We start from the raw sequence: 21,697 nt of genomic DNA, 5'->3' as shown, positions 1-21,697 counted from the left end.
CAGTTTTCTAAAAACATATGCTTAGTGTCTAAAGAGGGTAACTCCTGGCTATGGCATAGAAGACTTGGTCATGTAAGCATGGACCTTCTTGCCAAATTAGCTAGAAAGCAACTAGTTGAGGGATTGCCCAACCTTAAATTTGAAAAAGATCAATTGTGCAATGCTTGTCAGCAAGGTAAACAAACTAAGAAGTCATTTCAAAGTAAAAACATTGTCTCAACTAAGAGACCATTGGAATTACTACACTTGGATCTTTTCGGACCTGTCCAGCCACTCAGCTTGGGAGGTAAGAAATTTTCCTTAGTCATTGTAGACGATTTCTCTCGGTACACTTGGATCATCTTGCTGAGTAGCAAGGATGAAACGTTTGAGATGTTCACAACATTGATTAAGAAACTTGAAAATGACAAAGACCTAAGAGTAGCTCATATTATAAGTGACAATGGTGGAGAATTCAAAAACCAACAGTTTGATGAATTCTGTGAAGCCAGTGGTATTAACCACAATTTCTCTGCTCCTAGAACACCTCAACAAAATGGGGTTGTTGAAAGGAAGAACATAACAATTGTCGAAATAGCTAGGACAATGCTGAGTGAAAATAGGCTTCCAAAGTATTTCTGGGATGAAGCTGTCCACACAGCATGCTACATTCTCAATAGGGCTTTAGTTAGACCTATTCTTAAGAAAACCCCATATGAACTTTGGAAAGGACGAAAGCCCAACATTGGCTACTTTCGTGCCTTTGGGTGTAAATGTTTTATACTCAATACAAAAGATAATCTTGCAAAATTTGATGCTAAAGCTGACGAAGCGATCTTTTTAGGGTACTCAACTAACAGCAAAGCATATAGGGTATATAATAAACAAACTCAGGTTGTAGAAGAGTCTGTCCATATTGAGTTCGATGAAGCTGACCCTGCAGGAAAGTCAACTCAGCTCGATGAAGATGAACCAAGCTCAGCTTCCGCTGATCAAAATGGAGCCTCTGAGTCATTAATACAAGGGCTGACCAAAGGTAAGCAAGAAATTGAAATAACCTTTGTTGACCAATCTATTCCTGCAGAGATTGTAGAAACACCTGTTCCAAACAACTCAACATTGCCCAAAGAAATAAAAATCCCAAGAGGACATTCGGAGAAGTCCATTCTTGATGCTACTGACAACAAGCTGATGACAAGAGATCAGCTTAGGAAGTATCTCAGTAATGTTGCCTTCGTCTCAATACATGAGCCAAAGAATTTCGCTGATGCTGAGCACGATGAATATTGGATCAACGCTATGCAAGAAGAGCTTGATCAATTCACAAGAAATGAGGTATGGGATTTAGTACCTAAACCTAGGAATCAAAAGACCATAGGAACTAAGTGGGTCTTTAGAAATAAATTATATGAGCTAGGCAACGTAGTAAAAAATAAAGCCCGATTTGTAGCCCAAGGCTATAGTCAGCAAGAGGGCATCGACTACGGTGAGACCTTTGCACCCGTTGCTAGGTTAGAGGCTATACGTATACTGTGTGCATATGCTAGCTATATGAATTTCAAGTTATATCAAATGGATGTTAAAAGTGCATTTCTTAATGGCTTTATAAACGAAGAGGTATATGTTAGTCAGCCTCCAGGGTTTGAAGATCCAAAATTTCCAAACCACGTTTATAAACTTAAGAAGGCCTTATATGTCCTAAAGCAAGCACCACGTGCTTCGTATGAGAGGTTGACCAACTTCCTGCTGACCAGGAATTATGTCAGAGGCAAAGCTGACACAACCTTGTTCATCAAGAAAAAGGGTAAACATACTCTGCTGTCACAAATTTACGTAGACGATATAATCTTTGGTGCTACTGACGAATCTTTGTGCAAAGAGTTTAGTAAACAGATGCAAACTGAGTTCGAGATGTCTATGATGGGAGAACTCAACTTCTTCCTTAGACTTCAAATCAAGCAAGGTAAGTACGACATCTTCATTAGTCAGTCCAAATATGCCAAGCAAATGCTAAAGAAATTCGATATGGAAGATTGTAAACCCATATCAACCCCAATGGGTACTGATACTGTCCTATACAAAGATGAGAAAGGTAAATCTGTAGATAGCAAGCTATATCGAGGTATGATTGGCTCTCTACTTTACCTTACCGCTAGTAGACCTGATATTCAGTACTCAGTATGTTATTGTGCAAGATATCAAGCTGACCTCAGGGAATCTCACCTCATAGCTGTAAAAAGAATCTTTAGATATTTGCAGAGCTCAGTTAATGCAGGTTTATGGTATCCAACCTCAAATGACTTCACACTCATTGGATATACTGATGCTGACTATGGACGAGATAAGCTAGAACGTAAAAGTACCTCGGGAGGATGTCACTTCCTTGGAAGCTGTGTAGTATCTTGGTTCAGCAAGAAGCAGTCATCAGTTGCCCTGTCTACAACTGAAGCTGAGTACGTAGCTGCTGGAAGCTGTGTTGCACAAGTCCTATGGATTAAGCAACAGCTTAAGGATTATGGAGTCAAAACAGAAACAATTGAAGTCAAATGCGACAATAAAAGCGCCATTGACCTATCTAAAAATCCAATCCAACACAGCAGGATGAAGCATGTCAGCATAAGGCATCACTTCATTAGAGACCATGTACTCAAGGGTGAGATCAAGCTGACCTACGTTCCAACAGATGAACAGCTTGCGGATATCTTTGTTGAAACACCTTTCCACATAATTTTGATTTGACAAAATTGTTAAGTATAATTAAAAACATATTCTAAACACACTAAGTTTAAATGCTTTGATTTATTCTACTAATGTGTTTGTTCAATGTTGAGTTAAATTGTTTATAAGACACAAGTTTAAAAGGCCCAAAGCCCAATTCGGAAGTCAAAGCCCAAGTCAAACAGATTAAGGCAACTCGGCCCGCGTATGTCAAAACGTTGCCGTTATAATCAAAACGCAACTCAGCGGAAGAAGGATCTAGAAGACCTTCGTGGAACAACTTCGGGACGAAGCTGCTGAGTTGATTCGACAAACAGTACAAGACAGCAGCTGGCTAAGAATAACTTCTAGACAAAGTATTTCCACTTCGGGTAAAGTTCAGAAGACACAATATGCTGTCCAGTTGACCTTACCATAAATGGAAAGACATTCTGCCGAGCTGACCAAAAGCTGACCGAGGACAGAAGATACTCTAATCTGATTGGCCGAGAGCTCTGAGCAAGTCAGGATGACAACGACAGGAAGCCGTTTCCCTCCAATGGTTATTTCGAAATTCGAAATGACCGACACCTCAGACGTCTCTATAAATAGAGCCCTTCAGTTACTTCATTCACAACAGAACTTGATCAAGCCATTACGCTGACCAAATCTCTACGCAAAGTTCTGCAAGAAAAAGCAAAGCAATCTTACACTAAATTTCATATCTTTTGTGTAAAAGTCTAGAGTGATTATTCAATCATCTAAGGTGTCTTAGCAATCATTGTTTAGGATAAATACTTATCATTTCTAGAGATTAGAAAGGAGAGGCTGAGTACTCGGTTATAGTACTCAGCGAGAGATTAGGATTGAGTAGAGGTATAGAGGAAGGTACTCTTGTTATACTCAGTTGCTAAGATTGTAAAAGGTTTGATGCTCTACCGTTAAAGAGCTCAGTAGAGAATTCGAAATCTCGAAATGTGTTCCGGGGACAGGACGTAGGCTTGGAGGCCGAACCTGGATAAATCTGCTGAGCAACATATTTCTAACCTTAAACTCCTTTATATATTTATTGCTTGCTTAAACAAAAACTGACCAAGTAAAGAGGTCAAGCTGAGTTGTGCGCATTGAATATCTGAGCTCAGGAATAGACTCTAAGTTCTATCTCCTGACTCAAGTAAAGAAACTGACCTAGTCACTAGTTGACTAAGCCAGTATCTTGCTATTCACTCAGCGCCGCTGTCCAAACCTTTTTCTCACGAAAAAGAAGTCTGCCCTAGCTTAAAATTTTTAAATAGTTCCTAACCCCCCCTTGGAACTATACTTGTAACGTTATAAGGGACCAACAAGTGGTATCAGAGCTTAAAAGCTCACTGTAAAAGGTTTAACCACCTTGAGCTGATCCCCACTATGGGCGAAAACAGCACTCGGTTTCTCCCAGGAAACCAAACAACTCAGATCTTACCTGAGGGGCTGTCCATTACTCGGCCTCCCCTATTCTTTGGGTCTAACTATACCTTTTGGAAGAATAGGATGAAAAATTGCATTCAGGCTACAAATATGAGTGCCTGGCTATCCATAGTCCAAGGCCCATTTGTACCTGTCGAAGTTGTGGCTGGCCAAACAGTTGTTAAAGCTGAGGCCAAATGGACAGAGGATGATCTCAAGAAGCTACAAAATCATGCTTCGGCTATAAATATGCTTCACTGTGCGCTCGATGCTGCAGAATATAATAAAATCTCAGGTTGTGAGTCGGCGCAAGAGATCTGGAAGAAGCTGAAGGTCACCTACGAAGGAACCAATAAAGTAAAGGAGTCCAAGGTGAACCAGCAGATGAGACTGTACGAGCTGTTCGAAATGAACAATGATGAGGGAATATCTGACATGAATGCAAGGTTTACCAACATCATCAATGAGCTCAAGAGACTTGGGAAGATCTTCACTAAGGAAGAACAAGTCAAAAAGATACTCAGGAGTCTTCCTAAAGACTGGCAAGCAAAGAAGACCGCTGTTGAGGAAGCTCAGGACTTAACCACCTACAAATATGACGAACTCATCGGATCACTGCTGACCCATGAGATATCGATGAAAAACTTCGAGGTGAAGGAAAAGTCTGTAGACTAGAAGCATAAGTCTCTTGTCATGAAAGCTGACTCCACTGATGGGAGCTCAACAGATGATGAAGAGATGGCTATGTTCACAAGAAAGATGAAAAGGCTATTTAGGAAGAATGACAAATATTCTAAGAAGCCTTACAGAAAGTTTGACAAGTATAAAGCTGAGTCCAGCGACAGCAAATACAAGAAAGACAACTCAAAGCCCATTACATGCTTTGAATGTCATCAAACTGGCCATATCAAGTCAAGCTGCCCCACGCTGAGGAAAGATAAGAAGAACGGCAAAAAGGCAATGGTGGCAACATGGAGCGACAGTGATGAGTCTTCATCAACAGAAGCTGAGGCCACCGAGTCAGCAAAGATATGCTTCATGGCTGACGAACTTGCTGAGTCGTGCGTCTCTGAGCATGCTGACCCCTCCGTTGCATCTGACGATGAGGAGCAATCAAATGAGGTAATATCACTTTCCCAGCTCAGAAACGAAATGGGTAATGCCCTGAGTGACCTCTATACACTTGTCAAAAAGTGTAATAAGAAAATTAGAGCACTCAGCAGGCGCTGTGACGAGGTTGAAGAAGTCAAGCTAAGTGACCTCAGATACCTTCTTCAGGACAACTCAACTTTGCATGATAATATGAAGATCATACATAAGTCTGTTACTGAAGTCCAATCAGATTCAAAGAAACTGAGAAAGGACGTCACAAATATTGAGAACCAACTAAAGGTTCAAAACAAAAGGAATATTCCTCTGAATGCTTAGTACCGAAGTACTGGTCAGCAGAGATGGAATCCCCAGCGGAATGTCCAGTGTGACTTCTGTGGGAAAAAAGGACACACCACTAAGGTGTGCTGGCACGCTCAACATTGGGGTGCTGACCAGTCAGTGAAAAATCCTAAACGGAAGGTCAGCTGTGACTTCTGTGGAAAGAATGGCCATACTGTCCAAGTATGCCGCCATAAAATAAAATATGATGCTTTACCTGTTGAACCTAACAAGCAAGGACCCAAAAAGAATTGGGTACCTAAAAGTAACTAGTTACAATGCAGGTAAGCCTGAGGTGTGCTGAGAAGTCAAAGATGTGGTATATTGACAGCGCATGCTCAAGGCACATGACTGGTGATGAAACTCAGTTCATCACGTTTGAGCATAAACGAGGAGGAAGCGTAAGTTTTGGAGACAACAAAAATGGTAAGATAGTAGGATCAGGAACCATCGGAGGTAATCCTATTATTGAGTCAGTCTCCCTAGTCAGCAGACTCAAATATAACTTACTCAGTGTAGCTCAGCTATGTGACAATGGGAGAAAAGTTATATTTGATGCTACTGGATGTAAAATATACGAGGGAAAAACAAACGAGTTAATTTTAACTGCCCCTCGGATTGATAATGTCTTTATGCTAGACGTAGAGAAAAAGTTTTCAAAAACTGTATGCTTAGTTTCAAAGGAAGAAAATTCCTGGCTATGGCACAGGAGACTTGGTCATGTAAGCATGGACCTCCTGGCCAAATTAGCAAGAAAGCAATTGGTTGAGGGACTGCCTGAACTTAGATTTGAAAAAGATCAATTATGCCACACTTGCCAAGCTGGAAAACAAACCAAACAATCTTTTCATAGCAAAAACATTGTCTCAACTAAGCGACCATTAGAATTACTACACTTGGATCTCTTCGGTCCAGTCCAGCCGCTGAGTCTGGGTGGAAGAAGATTTTCCTTGGTCATTGTAGATGACTTCTCTCGGTACACTTGGGTCATCTTGCTGAGTAGCAAGGATGAGACCTTTGAGACATTTTCAAATTTGGTTAAGAAACTTGAAAATGATAAAGACCTAAAATTGGCTCACATCCGAAGTGATAATGGTGGAGAATTCAAAAACCAACAGTTTGTTGAATTCTGTGAAGCGGCATTGACCATAACTTTTCTGCTCCTAGGACGCCTCAACAAAATGGGGTTGTTGAAAGGAAGAACAGAACCTTGGTTGAAATTGCCAGGACAATGCTGAGTGAGCATAGGCTTCCAAAGTATTTTTGGGGAGAGGCTGTTAACACAGCGTGCTATATTCTTAATATGGCTCTCGTTAGACCTATACTAAAGAAAACCCCCTACGAACTTTGGAAAGGACGAAAGCCCAACATTGGATACTTTTGTGCTTTTGGCTGTAAATGTTTTATTTTAAACACTAAAGATAGCCTAGCTAAATTTGACTCAAAAGCTGATGAAGCTATCTTTTTAGGCTACTCAACAAACAGCAAAGCATACAAAGTTTTCAATAAACGAACTCAAGTTTTAGAAGAGTCAGTACATGTTGAGTTCGATGAAACTAACCCTGCAGGAAGATATCTTCCGCTGACCGAGGATGATCCACACTCAGCACCCGCTGATCAAGATACAGCCGCTGAGTCATTCCCTCAAGGGCTGACCAAAGGTAAAAGTGAACCAAATATTGTTTTCACTGACCAGTCTTCACCTACAGAGATTGTTGAAACACAGACAGCACAAGACATCAATCTACCCAAAGAGATAAGGATTCCAAGAGGGCACTCAGAGAGTGCAATCCTTGATGCCGCTGAGAATACCCTGATGACAAGAAACCAACTCAGGAGGTACCTCAGCAATGTAGCCTTCGTCTCAGTTCAGGAACCTAAGAACTTCGCTGATGCTGAGGAAGATGAATTCTGGATGAGCGCAATGCAAGAGGAACTTGACCAATTCAGAAGAAACGATGTATGGGAGCTAGTGCCACATCCAAGGAGTCAGAAGACCATTGGAACAAGATGGGTCTTCCGTAACAAGCTGGATGAGTAAGGAAACGTAGTCAGGAACAAAGCAAGGCTTGTAGCTTAGGGCTACAGTCAGCAAGAAGGTATTGACTATGGTGAGACCTTTGCCCCAGTGGCAAGGCTAGAGGCTATTAGGATTTTATGTGCATATGCATCTTACATGAACTTTAAACTGTTTCAAATGGATGTTAAGAGTGCATTTCTTAATGGAGTTATAAACGAGGAAGTTTATGTTAATCAACCTCCAGGGTTTGAGGATCCTAAATTCCCAAACCTCGTTTATAAACTCAAAAAGGCTTTGTACGGCCTCAAGCAAGCACCACGTGCTTGGTATGAGAGGCTGACCAGTTTCCTGCTAACTAGAAACTATGTCAGGGGCAAAGCTGATACAACCTTATTCATTAAGAGAAAGGGTAAAGATACCCTGCTGGCTCAAATATATGTTGATGATATTATTTTCGGTGCTACGAGTCAATGTGCAAGGAATTTAGCAAGCAAATGCAGACTGAGTTTGAAATGTCTATGATGGGAGAACTCAACTTCTTCCTTGGACTTCAAATCAAACAAGGAAAGAACGACATCTTCATCAGTCAAGCTAAATATGCCAAGGAGATATTGAAGAAATATGATCTTGAAAATTGCAAGCCAATATCCACTCCTATGGGCACTGACACTGTCCTCTGCGCTGACGAGAATGGTAAGTCAGTAGACAGCAAATTGTATCAAGGTATGATAGGCTCTCTACTTTACTTAACAGCCAGTAGACCGGACATTTAGTTCTCAGTATGCTACTGTGCTAGATATCAATCTAACCCTAAGGAATCTCATTACATAGCTGTAAAAAGAATCCTTAGATATTTGCAAAGCTCAGTGAACGCAGGTTTATGGTATCCCAACACTCATGGCTTTACACTCGTTGGATACACTGACGCTGACTATGGTCGAGACAAGCTATAACGGAAAAGCACCTCTAGAGGATGTCATTTTTTAGGAAGCTGTCTTGTATCCTGGTTCAGCAAGAAGCAGGCGTCAGTAGCCCTGTCTACCACTGAAGCTGAGTACATTGCTGCTGGTCACTATGTTGCTCAAGTCCTATGGATTAAGCAACAGCTTGAAGGCTATGGTGTTCAAACAAAGACAATTGAGGTCAAATGCGACAACAAAAGTGCAATTGATTTATCAAAGAACCCAATTCAACACAGCAGTATGAAGCATGTCAGCATAAGACATCACTTCATTAGAGACCATGTACTCAAGGGTGAGATAAAGCTGACCTATGTCCCAACGGATAAGCAGCTTGCGGATATCTTCACAAAGCCACTGGCTCGTGAACAGTTCAGCATACTGAGAGAAGCCATTGGTATGTTTAATCCTCTTCAGTAAATTCCTATTCTAAAATGAAAATTTATGCTGAGTGAATTACTATGCTGAATGATTTATGCAAATGCATGCTGAGTGATTGTTATGCTGAGTACTTAACGCAAAATAAATATCAATACTGAGTTAATATGCACACCGAGTAGTGATCTCAAACTGAGAAATCATCCTTTCATATACTACTGACCACTCAGAATATAAAACGCCTAGTATTCTAAACGCTGAGTGTTAGATCCGTTGCATTAAATGCAAAAGCACGCGAATAGCCACCTAGGATGACGTATGTGCCGAACGTGTCATAAAAGCCAGGATCTTTGTCGGTTGACAATCCCAAGGCAAAACTGACACATGGATTCGATGAGATCCACTCTTCACCGCTATAAATAATGGGTGAATCCCCATTTTTTATTTTCTTTACACTTATCGAATTCTTGGCAAAGCAGTCTCTCTCTCAAAACTCTCAAAGCTTCCAAATCTGTTTCTGAAACTATGACTAGAGTTTCCGTTAACATCTCCAGTGCCGATCACCCTAAGACCAGCTCCGATGAACCTTCCAGGCAAACTACTGTGCCTGAAACTACCAAGGTCACTACGCCGAGCAAAGGCAAAGCTGACCAAGCTGCCTCATCCAAAGGAAAGCCGACCAAGGCCAGAACCTATACCAAGGTATTTGAAGATATTAGCGAATGGAAAGTAGACTACTCACGATGGGTTTCTGAGGCCTTCGTGACATCCGAGCAACCCTTCTGCGAATGGATATCGAAGAATGGCTGGACTGAACTCTTCTCCATTAGAGATCACACATATCCTGACCTAGTAAGGGAGTTCTACAACAATCTCCGAGTTGCTGATGATAACCAGGACTATCTGGCAACTGTGGTAAAGAAAAAGACCATTTTCATAAACCCTACTTATCTCGCTAACTTGCTGAAGTTAAAGAATGAGGGAACAAAACTGAGGCGATCTGGAGATCATGACGGTACTGGGTACGATACCACCTTTTGTAAACCCTATGGCCACTCTGGAGAAGTCTCAAGTACCTCAATGGGTCAGCACCAAAAGATGGCTCACTACCTGCTGACCTACTTCATTTATCCCAAGATCAACTGCACCACCTCAGCAACGAATTTTGAGCAATGCTTCATATGGCTTATGCTGACATACAAGCCAATCAATATGCCAGTATTCTTGATTGTTGGGTTCCTAAGGAGCATTGGAACTCTCAGGCTGGGATCGCTCATCACCAGAATCCTCTTATATCATCAAATTGATCTATCTCAGGAAACTAAGGCTAGAGGATCTGAGATTACTGCGGCTTCACTGAGGGCTTTGAAGTTCAATCAGCCACTAAAGAAAGGAAAAGCTGCTGCTGAACAACAAGCTGAGGAAACAGCTCCAAAGCAAAGCAAAAGGACAAAGGCTCCAGCTGCCCGCAAGAGGAAAGCTGTCGGGACTCCTTCAAAGAAGGCTGAGCCTCAGGCTAAGAAGCCTAAGTCAGCTGCTGAACCAGGTCGGAGAGACCTAAGTCAGCTGAGAAAAGGAGCAGGCAAGATGAGCCTGAAATTGAGGAAAGAAGAGATGCTGATGATCAACCTCAAAAGAAGCAAAAGTCTTGTACACTGACTCCTATTGATGCTATCCCTACTGACGTCGTTGTGCCTGGTGATTCTCACTACACACAGTGTCTAGGAACTGTAGCTGAGCATCAAGAAGATGATGTGCATCTAGACGATCAGTTCATTGCACAAGTTGAGGAAGAGTTAGATGGCGATAGTGAAGAGGATAATGAAGAAGAAGAAGCAAGCGGTCAGGATGACGCTGAGGACACTGAGGAGACAACTAGTGAGATTGGAGCTGAGCCAATCAATACTGGGTTGGCTGCTGGAAATGAACAAGAACCTGACCAACCCAATGTTAATCAAGAACAAGAACAAGCTGACCAGCTTAATGCTGATCAAGAGGAAACTTCTCCCTCTCACTCCGGAGAATCTATACAAGCTGACACTCCTCCTCGAAGAAGAAGGTTGATCAAGGCAAGTCAGAAGTCTGTCATTGACCCTCCTGTCCAACAACCAACTGTCCCTGACTTTGTTATCCAGAAGCCGACCCAAGACCCTTCTAAACTCAAGCTGAAATTTTTCAGAAAACAACCAACCACTACTCCATCGGCTTCCCTTGAAAAGCAAGCCTCTGTTTCTTCACCAAAGGAACACGCCGACTTGAATGCTTCCGCCAACTCAACAAGTCAAGTTGAGTCAATTCCTATAAATGCTGTCAATCCAAGCATTGTGCCGACTCAAAACATTCCTGCCCCTGTCAGCACAGACAACATTAGAATTACCTCTTCTCCAATCAACACATCTACTGATCAATCAGCTCTACCAGAACCTCAAGTGCAGATTGAAAGCACACTTCCAGTCACTGACCACATTATTCCTCTGACTCCTCTTCCAACCAGTCATACTGAGGCAACAAGGCAAGTTAATGAAGGCCCTCTTAGCTACTTGCATGCCACCGAGTCTGGAAAAAGAATCATCGACTCGGTGCAAACACTAATCAAAGACCTTCATCAAACCACTCAACCTGTTGCTGGGTCTTCTACTGCTGCGACAACTCAGCTCTCCCATGTAACTCAGCTTCTTAACGAAGTTAAGGGATTCAAGGACTTGCTGAGTGTCATCGTTACCTTTCAAGCACAGCAAGCTAAGCAGGATTCCATCGCAAAGCTGGCTGAGATCCAGCTGACAATAGTTCAATATCTCAACGCTCTTCAAGAACAAGTTCAGACTTTGTCAGCTGCGAACACGCGCTATGCAACTTCTGATGAAGTCAAAATGCTTTTTTCTCAGCTTCACACTGAGCAAATCAAAACCAACGAGCAAATGGTCTCCTATTCTCAGTGCTCAGTAGAGCAAATTGGTGAGGCCGTCAATACTGACGCTATGAAGCAAAATGAAATGCTGTCTATCACCAGACAAACCTTCAACCACATACGTCACAATAATATTCAGCGTCAATACTACGACACATCGTTACTGAAGACTTTTCATCAAGTCGTTGCTGGTCTGTCCGATGCACTTACCTGGATAGGTAAATCTCAAGCCTTCATAGTAAGCATGATCAGTGCTGCTGAACTCAATATACCCGCTGAGGTATCAGATGATGGAGTTGCTATTTTTGATGGTGTCAATGAAAGCGCCGATAGACTTAAGGCGCTGTCCACAGAACTGACCAGAACCGTCTTAACCGACGCCTTTAGGATTCCTCCTCCCGATGCTGACAAAATGGGGGAGAAAGAAGTAGCTAGAACACAGCATGAGCTTAGTCAGTCTAAGCAAAAGAAAAAGAAATAGATGTAGGCTAGCTTAGTATATGCTATGTGTAGTCTCTATGTTCTTTCTTTTGTCTTTCATTGTATACGCTGACTACTTTTATCAATATCAATACTTGCATCTTTTTGTCCAAAAACTGAGTTATGAGTTATTATCTATGATGCTGAGTATTAAGTTATTATGTATCTTCAATTACATCAACTATGTATAATGCTTATAAAACTTGTTGATCGTACCCAATGCTGATAACATGTTTGACATTGACTTGTATGTTTATAAAACATTGTCTTATAAGACTCATTGAACAACAAATTACTCAGCGCACTCTGAATGCTATAACTTCCGCTTAAACACTAAGTAAAATAGAATATGTTCCATGAGCTGACCTATATCTACAAACTGACTTTAGACTTACTCGATTAAACCTTCAAATGTTTAGAGTAAAACTAAGTCAGTAGCTCAACCCTGACGGGGGAGTTTGCTAAGTTATAATTAGGTCAACTATCATGGGGGAGCTCAATACTGAGTTCTTCGCTGAATAGTTTTGCCAACATCAAAATGGGGGAGTTTGTTGAAACACCTTTCCACATAATTTTGATTTGACAAAATTGTTAAGTATAATTAAAAACATATTCTAAACACACTAAGTTTAAATGCTTTGATTTATTCTACTAATGTGTTTGTTCAATGTTGAGTTAAATTATTTATAAGACACAAGTTTAAAAGGCCCAAAGCCCAATTCGGAAGTCAAAGCCCAAGTCAAACAGATTAAGGCAACTCGGCCCGCGTATGTCAAAACGTTGTCGTTATAATCAAAACGCAACTCAGCGGAAGAAGGATCTAGAAGACCTTCATGGAACAACTTCGGGACGAAGCTGCTGAGTTGATTCGACAAACAGTACAAGACAGCAGCTGGCTAAGAACAACTTCCAGACAAAGTATTTCCACTTCGGGTAAAGTTCAGAAGACACAGTATGCTGTCCAGTTGACCTTACCATAAATGGAGAGACATTCTGCCGAGATGACCAAAAGCTGACCGAGGACAGAAGATACTCTAATCTGATTGGCCGAGAGCTCTGAGCAAGTCAGGATGACAACGACAGGAAGCCGTTTCCCTCCAATGGTTATTTCGAAATTCGAAATGACCGACACCTCAGACGTCTCTATAAATAGAGCCCTTCAGTTACTTCATTCACAACAGAACTTGATCAAGCCATTACGCTGACCAAATCTCTACGCAAAGTTCTGCAAGAAAAAGCAAAGCAATCTTACACTAAATTTCATATCTTTTGTGTAAAAGTCTAGAGTGATTATTCAACCATCTAAGGTGTCTTAGCAATCATTGTTTAGGACAAATACTTATCATTTCTAGAGATTAGAAAGGAGAGGCTGAGTACTCGGTTATAGTACTCAGCGAGAGATTAGGATTGAGTAGAGGTATAGAGGAAGGTACTCTTGTTATACTCAGTTGCTAAGATTGTAAAAGGTTTGATGCTCTACCGTTAAAGAGCTCAGTAGAGAATTCGAAATCTCGAAATGTGTTCCGGGGACAGGACGTAGGCTTGGAGGCCGAACCTGGATAAATCTGCTGAGTAACATATTTCTAACCTTAAATTCCTTTATATATTTATTGCTTGCTTAAACAAAAACTGACCAAGTAAAGAGGTCAAGCTGAGTTGTGCGCATTGAATATCTGAGCTCAGGAATAGACTCTAAGTGCTATCTCCTGACTCAAGTAAAGAAACTGACCTAGTCACTAGTTGACTAAGCCAGTATCTTGCTATTCACTCAGCGCCGCTGTGCAAACCTTTTTCTCACGAAAAAGAAGTCTGTCCTAGCTTAAATTTTTTAAATAGTTCCTAACCCCCCCTTGGAACTATACTTGTAACGTTATAAGGGACCAACAATCTTCACCAAGCCTTTGGCTCGTGAGCAATTTAACATATTAAGGGAAGCTATCGGTATGTCTAATCCTCTTCAATAATTCTATGTGCTTAATTGAATGTTGAGTGATTACCATGTTGAGTGATTTGTGATAAATTAGTAACTATTGCATGCTGAGTTAAAAATGAAATGAAATCACCTTATGCTGAGTAGACATACATGCTGAGTGATTATCCTAAGCTGAGTTACTAAGTCCATAAACAACTATCTTACGTAAAACTGACTACTCAAAGTTCCAAAACGTTTGATATTCCATATGCTGAGTAAAATCTCGTTGCGCAATTAATGCTAGCACACGTATTGAATAGCCACCTAGGATGACGTAAGCATAATTATTGGAAAAATACATACGTCGTATGTGTCATAAATGTCAGAATGATTGTCGATTTATCATCTCGAGGAAAAACGACCAATTCAACGAATCAGATCTCCTCGGTAATAATATAAATAGTGGAAGAATCCCCACTTCCTACTCTTTACGCTCAAAAATCTCTGGCATTTTATTTCCAACTCTCAAATATCCCAGATCCTTCAAGAACTCTTAAGAAAATGTCTGACTCCCAAAATCTCTCCGGAGCTGATTACGATCAAAATCACTCCGATGAAAATCCTTGATCTTCTATTCAGGAGGAATATGAAGAAACATCAACATAATCCCACGAAGGTGGTCAGCCTGACCAAACTCAGGTCAGCACTATAGCCAAAAACCCTAAAGCTGACCAAGCTGGCTCGTCGAAGGAGACTTAGAAGGAGAAAGGTAAGAAACCCAGAACCTACTCACTAGTATACAATCACGTTAAGGGGGACAAGATCAATCATTCACGTTGGTTCTTAAAAGGGTTTGTGGAAGCAGAGAAACCCTTCTGCGAATGGATATCTAAGAACGGTTGGGAAGGACTATTCTCCATTCGCGAGGCTACTTATCCTGAACTAGTGAAAGAGTTCTACACCAACCTGAAAGTAGCCAACGATAATAGGGATTACTTGGTTACTGAAGTCCAGGGAAAGGAGATTTTCATCAATCCTCCCTATCTAGCTAAGTTGCTGAAGCTGAAGAACAAAGGGACAAAACTTCGAACCACAAATGACCATGGTAAGATTAAATTCCCAGCTGAATTCTGTAGACCTCCCGGTTACGTAGGAGAAGTATCTAGTACTTGCATGGGTCGAGACCAAAAGATGGCCCATTACATCCTAACCAATTTTATCTTTCCAAAAGTCAACTGTGCCTCCTCAGCAACGAATTTCGAGCAGTGCTTCATCTGGCACATGCTGACCTACAAGCCTCTGAATATGCCAGTCTTTCTCATTGGTGGGTTTCTGCGAAGTTCTGGTACGCTTAGGTTAGGATCCCTTATCACCAAAATCCTCAAGGATTATCAAGTCAGTTTGGTTGAAGAGATCGAAGTCTGGGGAACTGAGATCACTGCTGGTATCCTGTTTGGTTTGGCTTTTGACCAACCAACAAAGTTGAAAAAGGGAAAGAAGGTAGCAGGTGAAGCTGAGGAAGACAAGGGTATGCTGACCAGGAAGGGAAAGCAAGTGAAAAAGGATGATGCTGATCGGAAACGGAAAGCAACCCAAACCAGCTCAAAAGATGTTGATGCTGTTCCAAAGAAGATCCGGGTTGTCTCAAAGGGGAAGAAAATTGATGCTGAGCAGAGTAAGTCAGCAGAGAAAAGAAAGAGGCAAGATGAGCCTGAAGAACTGGAAAGTGAGGAAACCCCTCTGAAGAAGAAAAAGAAAATTTCTGATCCAAGACCAATTGATGCTGTCCCTCTTGGCTTTGAGGTTCCTGATGATTCTCACTTCGTGAGAAACCAAGCGATTGACCTTGAGCAAATCCCTGCTGATCAAGAAGCAGAAGAACTAAATGAAGGTCAGCATGATAATGATGAGGATGTTGAGCAACATCAAGAAGCTCATGTTGAGCAAGAACAAACAAGGATTATTAAGCAAGTTGATGCTGAGCTCACAGAGCAAGAAATAGTCATGGAAGGCCTCAACACTGATCTCGGGGTAGAGTCATCTCTTGATTCCATTCCTGCTGACCCTTCTCCTCCAAAGACCAAAAATTTGAAAAGGCTTAAGAAGAAGGCCTACAAATCTCCAGTCATTGATCTCCTCGATGATTTGCCTCTGATGGACCAAATCACTGACCTCACGGATACTCAATTTAAGTTCTTTTCAAAGCATCCGGAGTCCTCTACACAGGAAAAACAAGCCTCTGTTACTCATACTGAGCAACACGCCAAGACTCCAGAAAATCCAAACCAAGCTGAGCAAGAGCTCAAAGTCCTAGCTGTTCAAGGAGACCAGCAAGCTACGGAAAATCCTGCTCAACCTGATGTGCCTCTTCCTGCACCAACTCAAGTCTATGTTGAGCAGGTAAATATCTCTGCGGATCCACCTCCTTCCCATCCCATTTCGCAGAATATTGAGCAGTCAGTTCCTGCTGCTCATCAAAATCAAAGTCCAATTGCTGACCATACTGGCACTTCCACTCAAGGACAGCACCAAACACCTCCTCCATCTGGTGCCACTAGAATCCCAGCCACTGAGCTAAATCCTGAGGCACAATTTTCCTATCTTCATGCAACTGAGTCTAGACGTCGCATCATTGACTCGGCTCAAAATCTTCTCCAGGATTTAAACACTTCTCATGCCGATGCTGCTGAGTCTGCCAATACTGAATCACAAGAATTCTCGTCGGTCACCTAGCTTCTGAATGAGATCAAAAATCTCAAAGACTTAGTAAGTGTCATGACCACGATCCAAGCCCAGCAACCCAAGCAAGAATCCTTTGTCAAGCTGGCCGAACTGCAATTGATGATGGTGAATGATCTGAATTCACTTCAGGGACAAATCAACGCTTTACCTACAGTCAACATGGGCTATGCTACATCCGCTGAGTTAAGTCACTATTTTACCCAGCTGACTTCTAAGCTGACTGGCACTAGAGAACTTCTCTCATCATCTTCCCAATGTTCGATGGATGAGATTAGCGAAGCTGTCCATCTTCTGAACCTGAGTAAAGAGGAAATGGAAACTGACTTGGTGAAAACCAATACTATCCTCCAAACTACTCAAAGCTTATTTAGACATGTGCGTCACACAAACGCTCAGCGTGACATTTACGACAAAGCTGTGCTTCGAATGTACCATCAATCTTATGCCTAGCTAACTGACGCAATATCATGGCTAACTAAGTCACAGGAATACATACTCAGCATGATCAGCGCATCTATTCGTGTCCCCGGTTCAGTTCTGGATGATGGAGTCTCAGTGCTTGATGGGTTATTTGAAAGCACGAAACGTCTAAAGGCATATTCGGTCAAAATGACTCGTGCTGCTCTCAATGACACCTTCATTGCTCCTCCGCCCGATGGTGGCAAAATGGGAGAGAAAGCACAAGCTGATGGAACTCAGCTAAAGGCAGGAGAAACCTCAGGCAGTAAGCAAAAGAGGAAAGACAAAGGCAAAAGGGTAGCTCAAGCTTAGTTTTAAGAAATTGACTTATGTATTTTTTGTATGCTGACCATTTATATTAAGCATCCTTTCATTCACATTATTTTTCATAAGTAATGCTTACTATTATACTATATGCTGATCTATCTAAAATTGAACAAACAAATTCAAATTAAAAATATACTCAGTACACATTAACTCTGATACATCCGCACATAAACTCTGATACCAAAACTATTCATGTATCAAACTGAGTAAACATTGAACTCTTCTGAAAGTTGACCTAGGTTCATCTGAATTAGATCTTAGAAGGTCTAGAATTGAACTAAGTCAGTATAAACAGGTCTTCCCTTATTACTCAATTAAATCTTAGAAGGTTTAGAGTTAAGTTAAGACAATATATGCAACCCTTACGGGGTAGTAATTTCAGAAGAATAAAAAGTAATTCAATCATGGGAATTTCAATACTGAGTTCCATAAATTAAATATTTTGCCAACATCAAAATGGGGGAGTTTGTTGAAACACCTTTCCACAAGATTTTGACTTGACAAAATCATTTAAGTTTAATCCATGATTAAAAGACAATTAAATTTAAGTGCTTTTATTTAATTGTACTAATCCATTTGTTCAATATTGAGTATAAATATAAATGCAAAAGGAAATAAAAATTAAGACAGGACAAAGTCAGCATGAGAACACAACACAAGCTGAGTGAAGAGCAACTCAGCACAAGAGAAAATAAGTCATCTTCAAAACAATAGCTTAAGAATGAAGCTGATCAAAGAAGCTGAGTGGAACGAAGCTCAGCATAAAAGAAGTCTGGTTCAGAACTAGATCTTGCAGAACGAAGCTGACCATGGAAGCTGAGTGAAAAAGAGATTTGGTGACAATCAAAGACAATGACTATCAAAGTGAAGCTGAGTGATCTTCAGACAGCATAAATGATCCGTTAAGCTAAAAGACAAATCCGACAACTGTCTGCACCAATAATTGAAGCCTTGGAATTACGCAAAATCCAAATTCCAAGATACATGGGTCAACTGTTCGTCGCTATAAGACAAACTGCCGCAAGAAGACAAAGTCTGTAGTAAGAAGACAAATCTGACATCTGAAGAAATCAGAAAACAAGATTGGCCTGCACATCTAAGCTGACCAGAAGTTTGTCCCCCAAAAGAGCCGTTTTGGATTCAACAGACAAATCAAATTCAAATCATTTGATCCTCAAAATACAACTATAAAAGGACAAACATTTCTCTTGGATCATTGCCGAATTACAGAATATACAAGAGAGAAAAATCCAAGCTCAAAGCACTCAAAAACAAGAAAGAAATCTTACACCAACTTTCTATTCCTTGTGTAAATGCTAGATTGATTGTTTTGTAATCATCTAAAGTGTTCTTTATCTGAAAAAGAGCAAATTGTATCAATTGTGAATTGAGAGTGTTGTGTTGAGTATTTGGTTGTAAATACTCAGTGGTAGAGAAATCTAGGTGTTGGGTTGTAGCACTTAGTAGGAGTTGAGTAGACGAATAGAGGAAGGTACTCTTGCATATTCAACTGCCTTGTAACCGATTTGTGCTCTACCATTAAAGAGCTCATTATTGGATTCTAAAAGCCCAGAGGAGTCTGGGGACTGGACGTAGGCGGATAGGCCGAACCAGGATAAGTGATACTGAGTAATTTCTAACTCTCTTAAAATATATATATATGTGCATGTGTTGCTTGTTAAATTTACTCAGCATATAAACTGTTTAAAGCTAACACTGAGTAAATTAGAGTGATGAGTTGGAAGCTGACCACAAAAGTGTCAATTCTCAACTCACAAGTGAAACAGTCTTAGTCAACATCTGACTAAAGCTGTTTTACACTAAGATCGGCCAAGCTGACCAAAGCTGAGTTAATAAACTCACCAAAATTATCAAGTCAGCAAGATTAATTACCGAAAAAGTTACATTAGTTCCTAACCCCCCCCCTTGGAACTAATCACACGGGACCAACAAAAGATAGGGACAAAATGCCCCTATCAACCTCCTCGGACTTTAAAGTTTTACTTGTCCTTAAGTAAAAGAAATCGAAAGACAAGGGATTGAGACAATTAAGAAACAAACTTCCGGTTGGTTTTACCAAGTGCGTGATTTCGAAGCTAAAGTTTTACGAAAAGTTTTCGACAAGTACTTACGCAAGCGAATGAGTGACCAAAACTTATTTGAAACCTCCATGATCAAACTTAATAGGCAATGTTAACGGGGATTGATTATCTTTTGAGAACTCGATTGTACCTCACCAAGGGATTTCACTCTTACGCTCAAATTTTGGTGGGTCGGTGTTTTTGCGCTCTCCTTTGTACTTACTCGAAGTCACTTTGAGTTTGCATTTTCATCCGAGTTTTTCCTCCTATGTTATGGTTTAGGCAATATTAAAAATGAACCCGGAGGGGGGTTGTAATGTGGGTGGCTTTTTTTTAGTGGTTAATTTTAAGAAACTCGAGTCCAAACACCATTTTGATGATTGCATCGTTTTTTCATTTTGGCCTTAGCAAGCTTATAAAATATAACTTGAAATTGCTCGGGTGGAGCTTGAGAATGCCTTTTTGCTCTTTATTTCTGCTTCATTTGTTCTTTTTATTTAAGAGCGGCACAAAAACGATTTCAAAGATTTATTGTGCTTACTTGTTAAGGCCTTGGTTTGTTTCGGGTAATTCCGATGCGGTTGATTTTATTGGTATTTGAACAAGAGGAAAAAGAGTTAAATGTTAAAAAGGTGTTAGCAAAGAAGTCGGTTAATAGGCTTGAGGGGGCTTCTTAAAGGTTAATGAAAACGAGAAAAATAATTAAGAAAGGAATTAGCCTAAGTTGGTCCGTTTTATCATCTATTGCCCTTCTTACCAAAATAAGTGTACTTAACCCAGTATTAGATGCAGACTCTATGAGTTGAGTGAAGTCAAAGCTCTCGAAAAATTGTGAAAGAAATAGAGTTCTCGTACGAACTCTTTTAGGCTCAAAAATACTTCACAAGAATTTCGGGTTAAATTGTGTACTTTCAAGTTCTCGTAAAATTTTCAAAAAAAATCCAGTTTTTATTGCCTTTTTAAATTTCATTATAGAGATAACTTATGGGTTAGGACTTAATGCTTTTGTTTAATACGAACCTTGGCTTTGCATAAATTCCATAACTTCGAAATCAAGACTTAAATTTCTTAATAAACCGATCCTTTATGTTTCGACGTATTTACCTTTGACGACAAATAACAGAACTTTTAATTATTGTCCGTAGAAGGTAGTGTGTTGGGTAATTTATGAGCCAATAAATGAGTTCAATTATGTTTGTTTATTTTATTTTTATTTTTGTTTTTGGTAGTGCAAAACAAACTGTAAGTGCGGGGTTGCACGGCCCTCCGCGCATGATTAAAATGACGTGTATTCCAAAGACGTCGCAAAAGAAATGGAAACAAAAACAAAATAGAAAAATAAAGATGGGGCCTTACAGGTCTGTTCTTACCCAAGGGACGCTCCGCGTAAGAAATGTAAAAATGGGGAATTACGAACAGTGGCTCAGATACGCGGGGCGTAGACAGGGGTACGCTCCGCGTAAACCGATTGGAAAGCCGTTATTTAATGGAGAAGGTGGTTCACGCGGGGCGTAGATAGGGGTACGCTCCGCGTAAACCTTAATAATGCATGCAAAAACAGGAAAAACGAACACGTAAACAATGAGTGAGGGCAAAATAAATGAACAAAACACAAATAGAGACGGGAGGATAGAGAAATATATATTAAGATAAATGAAACAAAATAAAATACAATAAAAACACGAAAACAAAAACAAGAAACGGAAGATATAAAAACGGAAATGTAAAAACACAGAAATGAAAACACAAGGACATAAAATCATAAAAACATAAAAATCGAAAACAAAAACATAAAGAAATTATGGCGGAGGTGGTGGAGGATGGCCATGAATGTTGAAGTGGGTGAAGAAGGTGTTGGTGAAGGCGTCGAAGTTTGCC

The sequence above is a fragment of the Euphorbia lathyris genome, chromosome 1, assembly GCF_963576675.1.
Source record: "Euphorbia lathyris chromosome 1, ddEupLath1.1, whole genome shotgun sequence".
NCBI classification, from domain to species: domain Eukaryota; kingdom Viridiplantae; phylum Streptophyta; class Magnoliopsida; order Malpighiales; family Euphorbiaceae; genus Euphorbia; species Euphorbia lathyris.
The sequence above is the reverse complement of the archived record's forward strand: the minus strand, read 5'-3'. Positions refer to the sequence as shown.